General features: G+C 42.0%; 1 protein-coding gene across 14 annotated transcripts in view; it reads right to left on the minus strand.

Annotated features, from left to right (window-relative positions):
- The window catches only part of cxxc5a (CXXC finger protein 5a), a 99,203-nt gene that overhangs the window by 25,377 nt on the left and 60,861 nt on the right, over positions 1 to 12,965 (minus strand). For 2 of the 14 annotated variants that reach the window (XM_069898631.1, XM_069898626.1), the window contains exon 1: positions 6,712 to 7,184. The exons of 8 other annotated variants lie outside the window; for them this stretch is intronic. The gene's annotated coding sequence lies outside the window, so the exon portion shown is untranslated. Of the gene's footprint in view, positions 1 to 3,404; positions 3,499 to 4,767; positions 4,850 to 6,340; positions 6,583 to 6,711; positions 7,185 to 12,965 lie in introns of those variants that run through there. 4 more of the 14 variants (XM_069898632.1, XM_069898625.1, XM_069898627.1 and 1 more) reach the window with 4 other exon arrangements.

Here is a 12,965-nt window from a genome sequence, read left to right on the forward strand (position 1 = left end):
CTACAAAAACCTGTAATTATTATCAAGGTGATGAAAGCTGCAATAATCCAAATTCAGTCGCGTCCAAAAAAAAATGTTGAAATCATTATTGCCATCAGCTTTGGCTTCCACCTCCTAACAAGACATGAATTTTAGGCTAAGCTGGTGGCAGCAGATATCATGGAATATGAACTGAGAAATGTTGAATCATCGGGCAACACAGAAAACAGTAAGGACCATGATATTCTGATGTCACCCTGGAGGCCTTGACAAAGAAGATAGGACGTACAATCGCCATGGATTGGAGCAGATTGCCTTGGGAAGTCAATGCCAGGCGTCAAGAGTGGAGAGCCAGATTGTAGTGGTCAATGACAAGTTGACAATGGACCTTCCAATATTATATCTAGCAAATGTGCTCCATAAGTATACATCAGCTGTCCTTCACTCTATATCCTGTGAGACAGGCCAAGTTCCTCCAGCATTTCTGTGTTTTGAATACATCAGTCCTCACCAACTGATAGCCTCCATAATCAAGATTTAACAGGTGAGACACTGCTTCAAAAAGGCAGCTGACATCACAAAGGACCCATATTATCCAAGTCACAAGTTCTCCTTGCAGCTTCCTTCTGGCAGATGGTACAGAAACCTGAAGTCCAGCAAGTCTATGTTCAAGAACAATTTTTTTACCAATAGCTATCAGGCTCTTAACTTCTCTGGATCTACAAAAAGATCTGCACTATTGAAAGATTTTTTTTTTGCACTAACTGCAATTGTAAATATTTATCTATCTATACTTTTATATTTATTATCTATTTTTCATTCCTGGCATATTAATATATGCTGTGGTAGGTAGTGTATTTTATGTAAAATCACACCAAAATGCTGGAAGAACTCAGCCGGTCTCACAGTGTCCATAGGAGGAAAGGATATATGACCGATGTTTTGGGCCTGAGCCCTTCAAGGTATAAGCAAAAAGCAGGAAAGCATCAGAATAAAGACTGAAGAATGGCCAGGGGAGGAGTCCAGACCAACAAAAGGTGTTAATTGGATGTGAAAAGAGAAAAGGTGAAAATTGATTGGGGGGGGAACAGAGAGAGAGAGAGAGAGAGAGAGAGAGAGAGGAACTGGGGGAAAGGCAACCAGATTTGGGAGGGGGGATCAACAGAAACCAGAGAAGTTGTCGTTGATGTCATCCGGTTGGAAGGTGCCCAGATAGAAGATGAGGTGTTGTTCCTCTAATTTGTGGGTGGTCTCAGTCTGGCAGAGCACGAGACCATGGGCAGATATGAGAGCAAGGAATGGGATGGGGAAATGAAATGGGTGGCTACTGGGAGGTCCACACTATTGCAGTTGACAGACCAGAGGTGCAACACAAAGGTGTGCCCAGTCTCTCCGATGTAGAGAAGATGACAGCGGGAGCTGTGAGACTATATTTCATGTACCTGGTTGGCTGCAACAAGTGAGAATTATAATCTATGCATTGCACTTACAGTATTTATATGACAATAAACTCTCATTCCACTAGGAACTCTCAGAAAAAGTGGTGGTCATGTGAAACTTGCTACATCACTAAACAGTTGAAGTAAAGAGTTTATGTATTTTTCAGGGAAAGCTGAGCAAGCATGAAGGAGAAGGGAAAAGATGGTTACACTAATGACAAAAGATGGGAAGTGCAAGATCTAGAATCAACAGGTTTGGCTGAATGTCCTGTTTCGATAATGCATTTCCTATGTAATCCTGTGCAAGAAATTTACATTTCACAATCGTGCAATCACATCAGCCAAATATATTGCATGACACTCAATTTCTTCCCTCTTCTTCAGCAAGGTTAACCAGAGACATCAGCATCAAAACAAGTGAGAACCATTTGCCTGAGAGTCCTCACTATTGTGGACGAGATGGTGCTTGCCATCATTGGAATTCCTCCTGCTGAAATCAGGGCATACCCTTACCAAATCCTCCTCCTTGTATCCCCTTACCTGTCAAATCACATTTTTCAAATTTGTAAACTGGTTAGTGCGTGCTTGCCCTTCTGAGCTTCCACTCACCCAAGTGCTTTCCCTTTTAGATGTCCAAAACTGCCCTCTGGCCAGGGTATGAGAAGTGATAAAGACACAGACGACATGAAGAATTTAGAGAATAGCATGTGGCAAGACACTGGCTGATGGACCCCAGTCAATATAGAGGGCAAGAATAGTGCAGGTGGCAGAATTCTGGAGGGTGAAGTTACACCTTGGTCTCCTGCAGTGGACTCAAAGGCTGACATTAATGTGGCAGCCTTGAGAAGAAGCCTGACAGGGAAGGTACAATGAAATGCTTGGTCCACTGGTATCACTGCCAAAAAGCCAATATTCCATGTCAGAAAGCTGTAAGAAGCTGGATATCAAGTTGGCGCAAGGTTCTGAGCAAGCCTCGAGCCTATTCATTAAATCATGAAAGTCCTGGCCAATTCCATTTGCAATCTTGTGAGCCCAAACATAATGCAATACCTCACAGCTGGCATTGCAACTTCTATTTCACCTAATGTCTGAGTGGTGTAGTGAAAGCTCAGCTTGCTGCTAAGCAAGATCAGGCAGTTGTCATCAAAGCTGCAGTGCAAAGGGACGTATAGGATTTCCAGGCAGTCTAGTGATCTGTATTGCAATAGATTATAGGATTGATGAGGCATTGCCCAGGGGAGCAGCACTGGCTCTCTGAGCTACAGACGTATGTCAGGAAGATATCATTCACGCTAACATCCTTTGCTGCTCTGCCACTGCCTAGGCTGCTGCTATCTGTCAGCCCACATTCCAAGCAGAGACAATGCAAAGCCAGGCCCTTTAGTTCCAGATTTCCTCAATGTAATTTTCCACTGCCATTGCAGTCTCCTCTACTGAAGTCTAGGAAGCTTGTCCTGCTACATCAATGCCACTGGTGTAACACTGCAGCCTCCAAGATTTGAACAGTTGAAAGTTTAAATTTGGTTTGCAATCTTCAATGTGTGGAGGCTTTTATTTTGTTCACTATTGCCAACCAATTGTTGGGAAACAATAAAGGGCAAGAAGGTGTGGAATTTTTGACAAATGGGGGTTCAAGGTTTGGGTTACTGGAAATGCACTGGGATAAGTCCTTCCTCAACAGCAGCCACTTGGTAGGAGGGGAAAAGCTTAAACAAACCTTGCATGTTGCACATGGCTAAAAGACGCAGCCAACTATCAAACCATGAAAACTCCAAATAATCCTGCATATCTCCAATAAATTTCTAAAGAACAGTTAGAAATTAAAAAAATTTTTAAATGTTCGAAACAAACACTAAATTAAACATAATACGTGATAACTTTGTTAAGCTTAAAATAAAAATAGCATTTTTTCTTTAAACAAACATTATATTTAATCAAAATTAAATTAAATTGAATCTGAGCAGCAGTGTTGTAAATGGAGTTTACCCTGCACCAAATGATGAATGGATACTGGTTCAATTAAGGTCAAATCTTCAAAAAGCCAACTTCCACTGCTTCCTTTCGCACTGTGTTTCTTGCTGAAGCTCTTGTGGTAGAAAGACAAGAGCTTTTACAACCAGAAGTGCATTAGGGCAGTCAAATAAGTCTAATACATCTCTTCCATTAAATATGTTGTTCCCTTTCATTCAAGAACACCATCATAGACTTCTCAAAAATGCTTCACAGTACTGGCTTATCCACAATATAATCTACATTACATGTCTGCCCAAACAGTTTTTTTTTTATTAACTTCATCCCTAAAAGTGCTGATCTTAAGGTGATCGTAAAAGTGGGAAATTATCTCTTGTCATACAAGGTTTCATGGTATTTAGAAAAGTGAAAAACCTCATTTTGATTTAACAATGAATGAGAAGAAACAAAAGTCTGAATCCTACAAAGGCATGAGAGGCAAGAGCCTCTCTTTTAATTCTTCAGCCGCAAGCAGGACCCACCAGGTACTGGAAGTCAATACACAATGAATGACAGACATTGTGAAAGATGTCTGTTTGGCAAGCTGAACTGTATACAAAGAAAGACATCCTGTAAAATCAAAATATAAATAAGAAACTACTGCAAAGTACAATGGAAGCATTGACACTTTGTGGCCAAGGTGAAAGTACCACCAGCAGATCTAAGTCAATTCAACCTAATTTTCCAACTGTTGCAATCAATAGAAGACTTCAATGGATGGGGTGTTCAAGAGTGAGCTAATCAACTATTGACAGATTTCTCAATCTTGGAGATAAAATGTTCCTTAAATATTACACATTTTTTGCATCCTTTTCCTCTGCAAATTTCAAGACTAGCAATTTAAGTAAAAACAATATGTAGATGCAGAAATATGAACATCAATTATTAGCAGATAACAAAATGTATTAAAGCTATCCCCAATCTTTTTGTATTTCTGAAAGCAGGGACTCATTTTGAGATAGGATCACAATTTATTTGGCTGCAATACCTCATTCAGATAAGCATCCTTCATTTGTCCCCTAAATTAACCATTCTCAACCTTTATTTTAGCTATGGCACCTCTTAGGACTCTACTCAAAGTTTATGGGCCCCCTTCCCTGTGAAGCAGTTTAGTTGTTTTATTCTGTATTTCTAACAATTAAATAAAAAAGCATTATTTTATTTTATGATTTCAGTCCGTGGTCCCCCCCTTAAATGTGCTGTGCCCCCCTTGGGGGAGGAGGTGGCTCCCATTGAGAATTGCTATTAAATATTCACAACATCCAATTCCCAGAAAATGATGAAAATGAGTTTATTGTCATATACATTGTACAATGTACATATGCACCAAAATTCTTACTTGCCCAAATGGAGTGGAAGGGCAACAGCCAAAGGGGAAGACTTCTCCTCCAGTATTAGCAATGAGCCTCCAGAAACTTAAACCCTGAACCCTGCAATAAACAGGAGAGGTTACAGCTTCCCTTTCATTCCCTCTGCTGCACACGCTACTCATCAGTGGTGGAGGTCAATGCAAGATGAATCACACCACTGGGAGACATGCCCGTGAAGTTGCAGCAAGGTAACAGAATTCAAAGGCAGGCATCCTGCGAACAAAAATCATTCACCTTGCAACCAAACACATGCCCTTTGTAAAAGATACTACAGTTGCCGTTATTAGGAATGCGAATTTATCAGCCAAAAACGAAAGGCCTGTGATATTACACTTATTGCTACAAAAGTCAATAAAACTACAAAGCAATCCTTCATCGAGTAGCATCACATGATCAAAGTGGCCACCTCTCACACACTGAAGGTTTTCCAAATGCAGCACTTTTCAAAAAGTTTATTTATTAGATTATGGGTGAGAAATTTCCAACATTTTTTTGTCACAGGTATAACAACATCCAGACGTCATTAATCTGTTATGTATCTTGTCCTAATTAACTTTCAGGTAACCTATTTAATCATATTACAGACCCAAATATGGATTTACATCATGTTGACACTGGGTAGCAATTTTAGACTTCACTTTTTTTTTGTGAAATATTTCTGTATCTTTTGCTCTTAAAAAAGTAAAGAAAAAAAATGAATCAACGCCCACCTTCATCCTTCATTCTCTCCCCCCCCTCCCCCCCCAACGACTATTCTGAGACACAGGTGATGTCATTCAGGGATCAAGAACTCTGTCGTCCAGCAGGAACATCCACAATCTGCCACCGAGGGAATACTTCCCACCAAAGGCTGTGCATTAAACGATGAACACAGTCACTCGATTAAGAGCAAGCCAGGCGGTGCAAAGCGCTGTTGAGCAAACTACCGGCGAATATATTTATTCCGTGGCACTGAACCAGAAGTGCAGCCCAACAATTAAGAAATACTAGTTATGTGGGGGTGGGAACGAGTGAACACATCTGAGAAAATAAAACACAGACACGTCCTGTCGTGGATCACAAATCGTAATTGTCTGAAAGGGAGAGCCTCGCTGAAACACGAAGACGGGACGAGCAAACATTGCTCTCGATAAACTGCAAGGGGGCAAAATGGGGGGGGGGGGGGGGAAGTGGCAAAGAAACAAATGCAGACGATGTGCTTTACATTTGTAAACACGTCTTCGTCAATGTACCAAGTGCACTAGTTACACGGTTGGCAGCGTGGACACTTTCCACGGTACAAATACTTCTGTGTGGGGCTTTCTCTTTTAAAACATTTGCACCGAGGAGCTGAACCCCGTATGTTACCGTAACCAGCACTCCCACCCTTCACTGTCGGCACAAAACCAACTACTTTCCTTCCCCACCGGACAACCAGAAACCCCCCCCAAAATGGTATTTTTCCTATTGCCTCACATCCAGCACAACACACTGCGATTTCGGTAATGATAACATCTGCATATTTGCAAACACAGGCCCCTTTTTCTTCCCCCCCGCACCTACCAAAGGCAGATCCAACGGAGGGAGGGATGTGCCTCTCCAGCCAGTGTCTGAGAGCTGCAGCACTGAGGATCAAACAAACCCAGGGACACAGATCACAACCCCACTTTCAAGCAGCAGTGGGAATCTCGTGTAAAACTGTGCGGGAAGAGGACTGTGTTGGATAAACTCTCTGAATAACACAAAGTGAGGGGGGGGGGGCTACAACCTTCCGATTCCTGCAAGCCTTCCTCTACATCCCAGATCGCTCTGGAAGTACATGCAAACACATTTCATAGATTTTTGGAGCGCGCTGCAAAAACCGAACTGGACTCTGTGAACCGATGGCTCAACCTTTTTGAACTAAAATAGCGCAAGAAAGGATACAATCTTACACTGCTCCCGGGTCGTCTTTCCACAGAGCATTCCGTGTGCAGTGATGTGCAGATGGCCAGAAATCGCTGCCAAAGTTTCCCAATGAATAGCCAGTGTTTTAAAAAATAGATTTCTATGGACGCTCCCCAGAGGAGCATCTCCTCTTGATGGATTGCCCTGGCATTTTGCAAAAGCTCTTGCAAGAGTTGTCACCCGCAGAAATGTGTGAGTTCTTGCCCCGGGAGAGCATTTCACATTTTTCAGATCCCTCCTTTAGATTACAGTCCATCTTTTCGGTGTGCTTCTTGGGTATGGCAGACTGCCAAGTGAAGTGTGTAGAAACGACACCGCCAGGGCGGCAGAGATTTTCCTTAATTTCATTTTTCCCCTATCCTGGCTAGCTGGAGACAGGCTGACATTGGTTGGAAAGTGGAGCAGCTCGTCAGGGACAATCAATGAGCATCGATCGGGCTGAGTTTCTGCAACCAGCAAACAACACATCAACACGCAGCCACCACACACTGAGTGGCTTAATCCTGTGTTTCACAGTCGGGTTGTCGGAAGCTTCTCCACCCCCCCCCCCCCCCCCCCCCACACACACAGAATCGCTCTGCAGTCTTGCTTCAGTCTCCATATTTTCTCCCGACTAACTCCAGTTGCACACAACGTGTAGAGTATTTTAAAATAAATCGTCAAGTGTCTCTATATTAAGGTGTGTGAGCTCCGGTGCTCACATCTGATGGCACTGGGGACGTTTGGATTTGAGAGGGGAATTAAAGAACACATTTAAGCCTGAAGTTTCGCACCAATGTGGAAAAAAATTGATTCAACTCACCTTTGGTTTAAGAACCAAAGCATTTTCCGACTTCAATTTTAGTTCAATTAGTGTTTCAATATCTGGTTACTCTATTCAATTTCTGTATGATTTTACTTTTTTAATAGCTACATTGTTTCTCCATGACCTTTCAGCAAATGTGTCCAAACAAAAAGTGAGGCAGTTCCAGGCAGCAGAACATTGATTCAATGATTTGATCCTCACAAGGTCTTTTATCATTGATTTAAAATATTGCACCAGGTGCATTTTGGTTCCTATTCTTACCAGTGGAACGTACTGCTTAAGACTTCAACTTTCGTAGCGAAACATTTAAGCAGCTCTTTTCTCTTTTATAATCATTTTTAGCACTGGTGGGGGGGTCGGGGTTGATCGTTCTCACATGGACGTCTGATAGGGCATTTCTCAAGGTTTGAGTGGACCTTAATAGGGACACATATGTTGAAGTATTGCATTGACGTACAGGAATTCAACACTTTCCAAAGCTAATACTTACCAACCCTTGAGATCAACGTGGAGATGTAACCTGGCAATAATTTGCCAGCTTCTCTGGATTCTGAATTACACCAACAGATGAATGAAAATTCATTTCAAAATGAACATACATTTGTGTATTTAGCTTTGTGAAGCCACTGAGTTCAGGTACAAAAGGAACACTTGGACTTTTGAATTGAAGGTTACCTTTTTAACTTTTTTTTTTACTGTTATTCAACATGTTTATTGTAGAAACAAACTTACATTTTTTTAAAAAATCACTTCATTTGCTAATTATGCCCATTTTAAATAGCATCTATAATTGTGTACTGTTTTCTTTGTATAGTAACAATTTGATATTTAGCCAGGGGTGTTTGCAATTTGGTTTTAAGACTTGACTTTATTTTCACGTGCAGTACGCCACAACATTGGACTTGTGTTCAAAAATATTCACAATGGTTCGAAATGATGGTTCAAACAGGCTATCATGGATCTGTGAATTACACTCAATTGGAACCTTCCAAGCACCATCAGAAGTACAAAACTTTAGTACAAAGTTGCATTATTCAAAGAATGGAAACCCACAAGCGGATTTCAATCTGAAGGAGCACTTGGATCTTGAGTTGATAGGAGGTTCAATCTGGCTAATATGTATGCATTATTGAAAAACTGTCTATAATCAAACAAATGTTTTTAATTTTAAAGGACAGTAACAGGCCTTTTTGGCTCACAAGTCTGTGCCACCCAATTACACTCATGTTAAATTATATATCTTGCATAGATCACCTGATAACAAATTACAATAAGACAATCATATTGATATTTCAAAGTCTATTGAATATAAGCAGGGTGACTTACCCATTCCAGAAGGCAAGATGGTTCAAGATACATTCCAACATGTACATCCTCATATCCAGATCCTTTCCTCTTCCTCAGAGTGTCATCAACACTCCCCAACCCAATCCACTCTCAAACAATCACCACCTTTTCAGCACCCTCATTGATCATTTCTCCATCTATCTCTCCTGTTTCCTCTTTAAACTCATCTTTTCAGCTGCCTCCCTTTCACTCAGCTCTTCCTAGCATCCTCCCCTTTTATTCCCCTTCGTCACCCCTTTCTTTCACTTTGCTCCTCTTTCCTCCTAACATCTTTGCCCCTCTCTTTCTTCCCTCTCTCCTCTTGCAGTCCATTCAATCTTCGGCACAGTTTTATATTTTAATACCATTTCCATGACCTCTTGGGATTGCTGAAACTTACCAGTAAAGACAAGGTGAGAACACAAAAGCAATTGAAGGGAATCAATAAATTTCAGAGAAAAATCATACTACGTATTCAATACTCACTGATGCTTTGTTTTTTGCAAGTGAGAAAATGCTCAAACAATTAAAAAATATATGTAAAAACTATCCTGGCAATTAAAGAGGCAAGCTGTTACCAGAATTTTGAAAAAGGGGTGCGTTGCCATCTGAAACCCAATTTCTGTAATGATCCAGGTCCATCCCACAGAATAGATGGCCAACATCCGAAATTATTTTGTGTTCTACTGAGGGATCCAGCAAGTGAAGTTACAAACTTGGCTTTGCTGTTGGAGGCATGTATGTACTCCATTTGGCTCTAGTGTGTCCACATATTCCATAATCTCCTGCAGTTTTGTCAGAAAATGCAGCATATTGTTGTGAATTCCTCCACAGTCTACTGAAATTCATATCTGTTGCTTCGAAACTCCAGAGTGCTGCTGCTGACCATGACCTATCAATCCATGGGCAGCTCTGGTGACCTCAGCAGTTCTGGGGTCAACAGCTGCTGATGCCCTTAAACAAGTCCTCTGGCCAAAGGATTTCATCTTTTAATTCCAAACATCCATGCACTATGTGTTCCTTCCTGCGATGCACTTCATCGCCATTCCCTTCACTGCCTGCCTTAGCTTGCTACTGAGAATGTGCACCATCAAACAGTATGATGCAGTCCTTTATTGATTCTACACACTTGACTCATCAGCTCATCTTTGGTACATGGAGAAACTGTGAATGTATTTTAGAATGCAAGTTGTAAGTAACCCCTGCAAATTAAACGTTACATGGTTAAAAAATGACAGAGCTAAATGAGCTACCCCACCAACCCCAAAACAGGCGAGGACATTATGATGCATGGCTAACCTATAGCCATGGCTTGCAAAATAGGCAGCATGCCAACTTTATGCTGTCTGCTCATTTTAATGATTTCTGATTACAGCCAATGTAAACCATGCTGTTTATTGGCTGCACATATCGGCAAGAGACCAGAATCATAGCTTGTTAGCAACAGATAGAACTAAAATGCAATTCTTAAAGTTAGCTTGCTACCTTTAAAGGAAAGTTGCTCTACGATTAAAGCAGGTGCTGACTCGGGCAAAGGAATTGAATCTATCTGGGAAATCAGCATAGCGCACCATTGTCTGAGAGAGGAGAGGTGGTAAGGTCTTTCAAACATGCAGCAGAGGCCTTGGTTGAGGAGGTGCAACACAGGAGAGTGTTACTGTTTCAGCAAGAAGACAGTAGATCCTCTACATAACCTGCTCAAATCCAATGGCAGCAAATGGATAATCAAATAATCTGTAGAACTGCATACCATTCCATGAGAGAGTTAATGCTCTCATATTGATGGACAGGGTCAATGGTATCATCTTCAAATGTTATATCCCACTAACCATATCAGTCTTACGTACTACTCAGTTCACCATTCTCTTCACTCTCCTACTTCTATCAATAAGGATTCATAATTAATATTCATACAAGTTCATCTACTTAGACTTGCAGCAAGTGTCATATCCAGCAAGTTATTCAACCACAAAAGCAAAATCAGTGATGTATATTCCATGGCACCCACCACACATCTAAGTAGCACATAACTGAATAATCAATACATAGGAAAACATGGATGATGGAAGACAGGCATTCAGCTAATGCAAAATAAATACTGGAGTTGCTGAAAACCTGAAATAAATGTAGAAATGTTAGAAAGAGACTAGATCAAGGGAAGAACAAAGTAGAGTAAATGTTTATTCAGAACTAGGAACTATGTGTTTGCTTTACATTTGGAAACGAAATATCAAGAGGTATATGAATTTGATAAAAATGAATTTTGCATTGTGGTCAAGCAGACACTATCATGATCAATGATAGAGGGAAGGTAAGATGTGGGGAATTCAGGTTGTACTTCCTGGTGCATCCACATTGGTTCCTTTACACGCTGACTGTGTAATAAAGGACCGTCAGTGCTTCCTCCTCTTTTTCCTTTCCTCTTCCATTTCCTCCTCACCTTCCTCAAGGCCTTGTTCCTCAGCTTATTATCATATAGCTAGAGGAAATTGTTGTCTCCTCAGGATGGAAGGACTGAGAAGCATGGTATACAAAAATATTGTTGTCCACTCTGCAACTACCGCAGAGTTCCACCAAGAAACCCAGATTGTATCACGCTTAGCACTCAGGACTCCCTCATTCCACGGTGTACTCACCACATCATGAGTTTTGTGATCGGTACTTGTGGTTTAATATCCAAAGGCTAGCTTGTCATAATAACCTGAATGCAGATGTCAAGAGAACTAAAGCAAAATCTAGACATCACGACCATTACCTTACACAGTGATCATGCGTACTCTGCTTTCAATATGCAATGTTTGTAAAATATTGTACAGGGTATAAGCAATCACTAGGCCATTTCAGATAAGCAAAAACTCAGGATGTAAAGGTGGAAAAAATCCGCATAATCACCTACCTTTCTGAATGTGCAGAGGGGGTCTCTGAGCCGTATAATCTAACCCCTCTCTGAGAGGGATAATCTCCACAGCGCAGCCGTCCGCCGATCAATCTGAATTGGCAGCTGCGCTAGGCGGCTGTTTGGGCATGGGCTGATGATGCCATCAGCCTGCGTCCCATCTCCTCACTCACCCCTCTCCCTCCAAGTCAGGGGTGGTGGAGAGCCCTCGGGGCAGTCAGGGCAGCGGGGGAGCAGGACCATCGGGAGCAGTCGGGGCAATGGAGATGGGTGGAGCAGCAGGAGTAGTCGGGGCAGCTGGAGCAGTCGGGGCAGTGGGGATCATCAGGGGGTGGCTGGTACAGGCAGGGACAGCCCACCAGGCCACTTCAGCCTTCGGGGCCACTCTCTGCAGCTCAAAATGTGGCAGAGCAATGGCCGTCTTCCCTACCCATAATCCCCCACGCAGCTGGAACTGTTCTGGGAACGATAAAGCGGTTTCAGCTGCATGGGGGATTATGGGTAGGGAAGACGGCCATTACTCTACTGCCTATTAATGATGGGTGGCGCTACGGCACCAGTCGGCCCACCTCCACGGGGATGCGGAGGGCACTATGAGGCGTCTCACCTTTGAAAGGGGTGCAGTCTGAAATGGTAAGTTCAAGATTTTGGATCTGCCCCATAGCTGGTCTCCAAGCAGAGGCCCAATCTGAAATGGCCTAGTAGGCACCATACTCCTTAGGGAGGATTCAAAAAGCTGTATCCTATCTGCCCTTACCTATTTTTGGTGAGTGTGAATAAATTATACTCAGCATTTTGAATTTACCATTTCATACAAATCTATTACATTTCCAATCTGAATCTATAAATGTCATTGCCATGGTCACTTCTACAGATACAATTGCTGGATCCTATGTCCTGTGCTATTGGAGCTGCAGCTCCACATTCCCTCCTTCCATTTCAATTGCAAATCTACCTCTATCTGCTGCCCTCACACAGGCACAGTTACCTTCTGTTTCATTCTGGTAGCAGGTGTAAGGAGCGTGACTCCTTTATGGATTGCTTTAATATTTCACAGTTGAACCACACCACTAACAGTTCAAACAAGCTGCTCAGCAAAGCAGGAGATCTGGATGCTTGTAAAAACAATACACCTCTCTGAAAATTTATTCCAATGTTTTCGGAATGGGGGGTCTGATTAAAATGCAGATGTCTCACATTTTTTCCTGACTGAG

The sequence above is a fragment of the Narcine bancroftii genome, chromosome 9, assembly GCF_036971445.1.
Source record: "Narcine bancroftii isolate sNarBan1 chromosome 9, sNarBan1.hap1, whole genome shotgun sequence".
NCBI classification, from domain to species: domain Eukaryota; kingdom Metazoa; phylum Chordata; class Chondrichthyes; order Torpediniformes; family Narcinidae; genus Narcine; species Narcine bancroftii.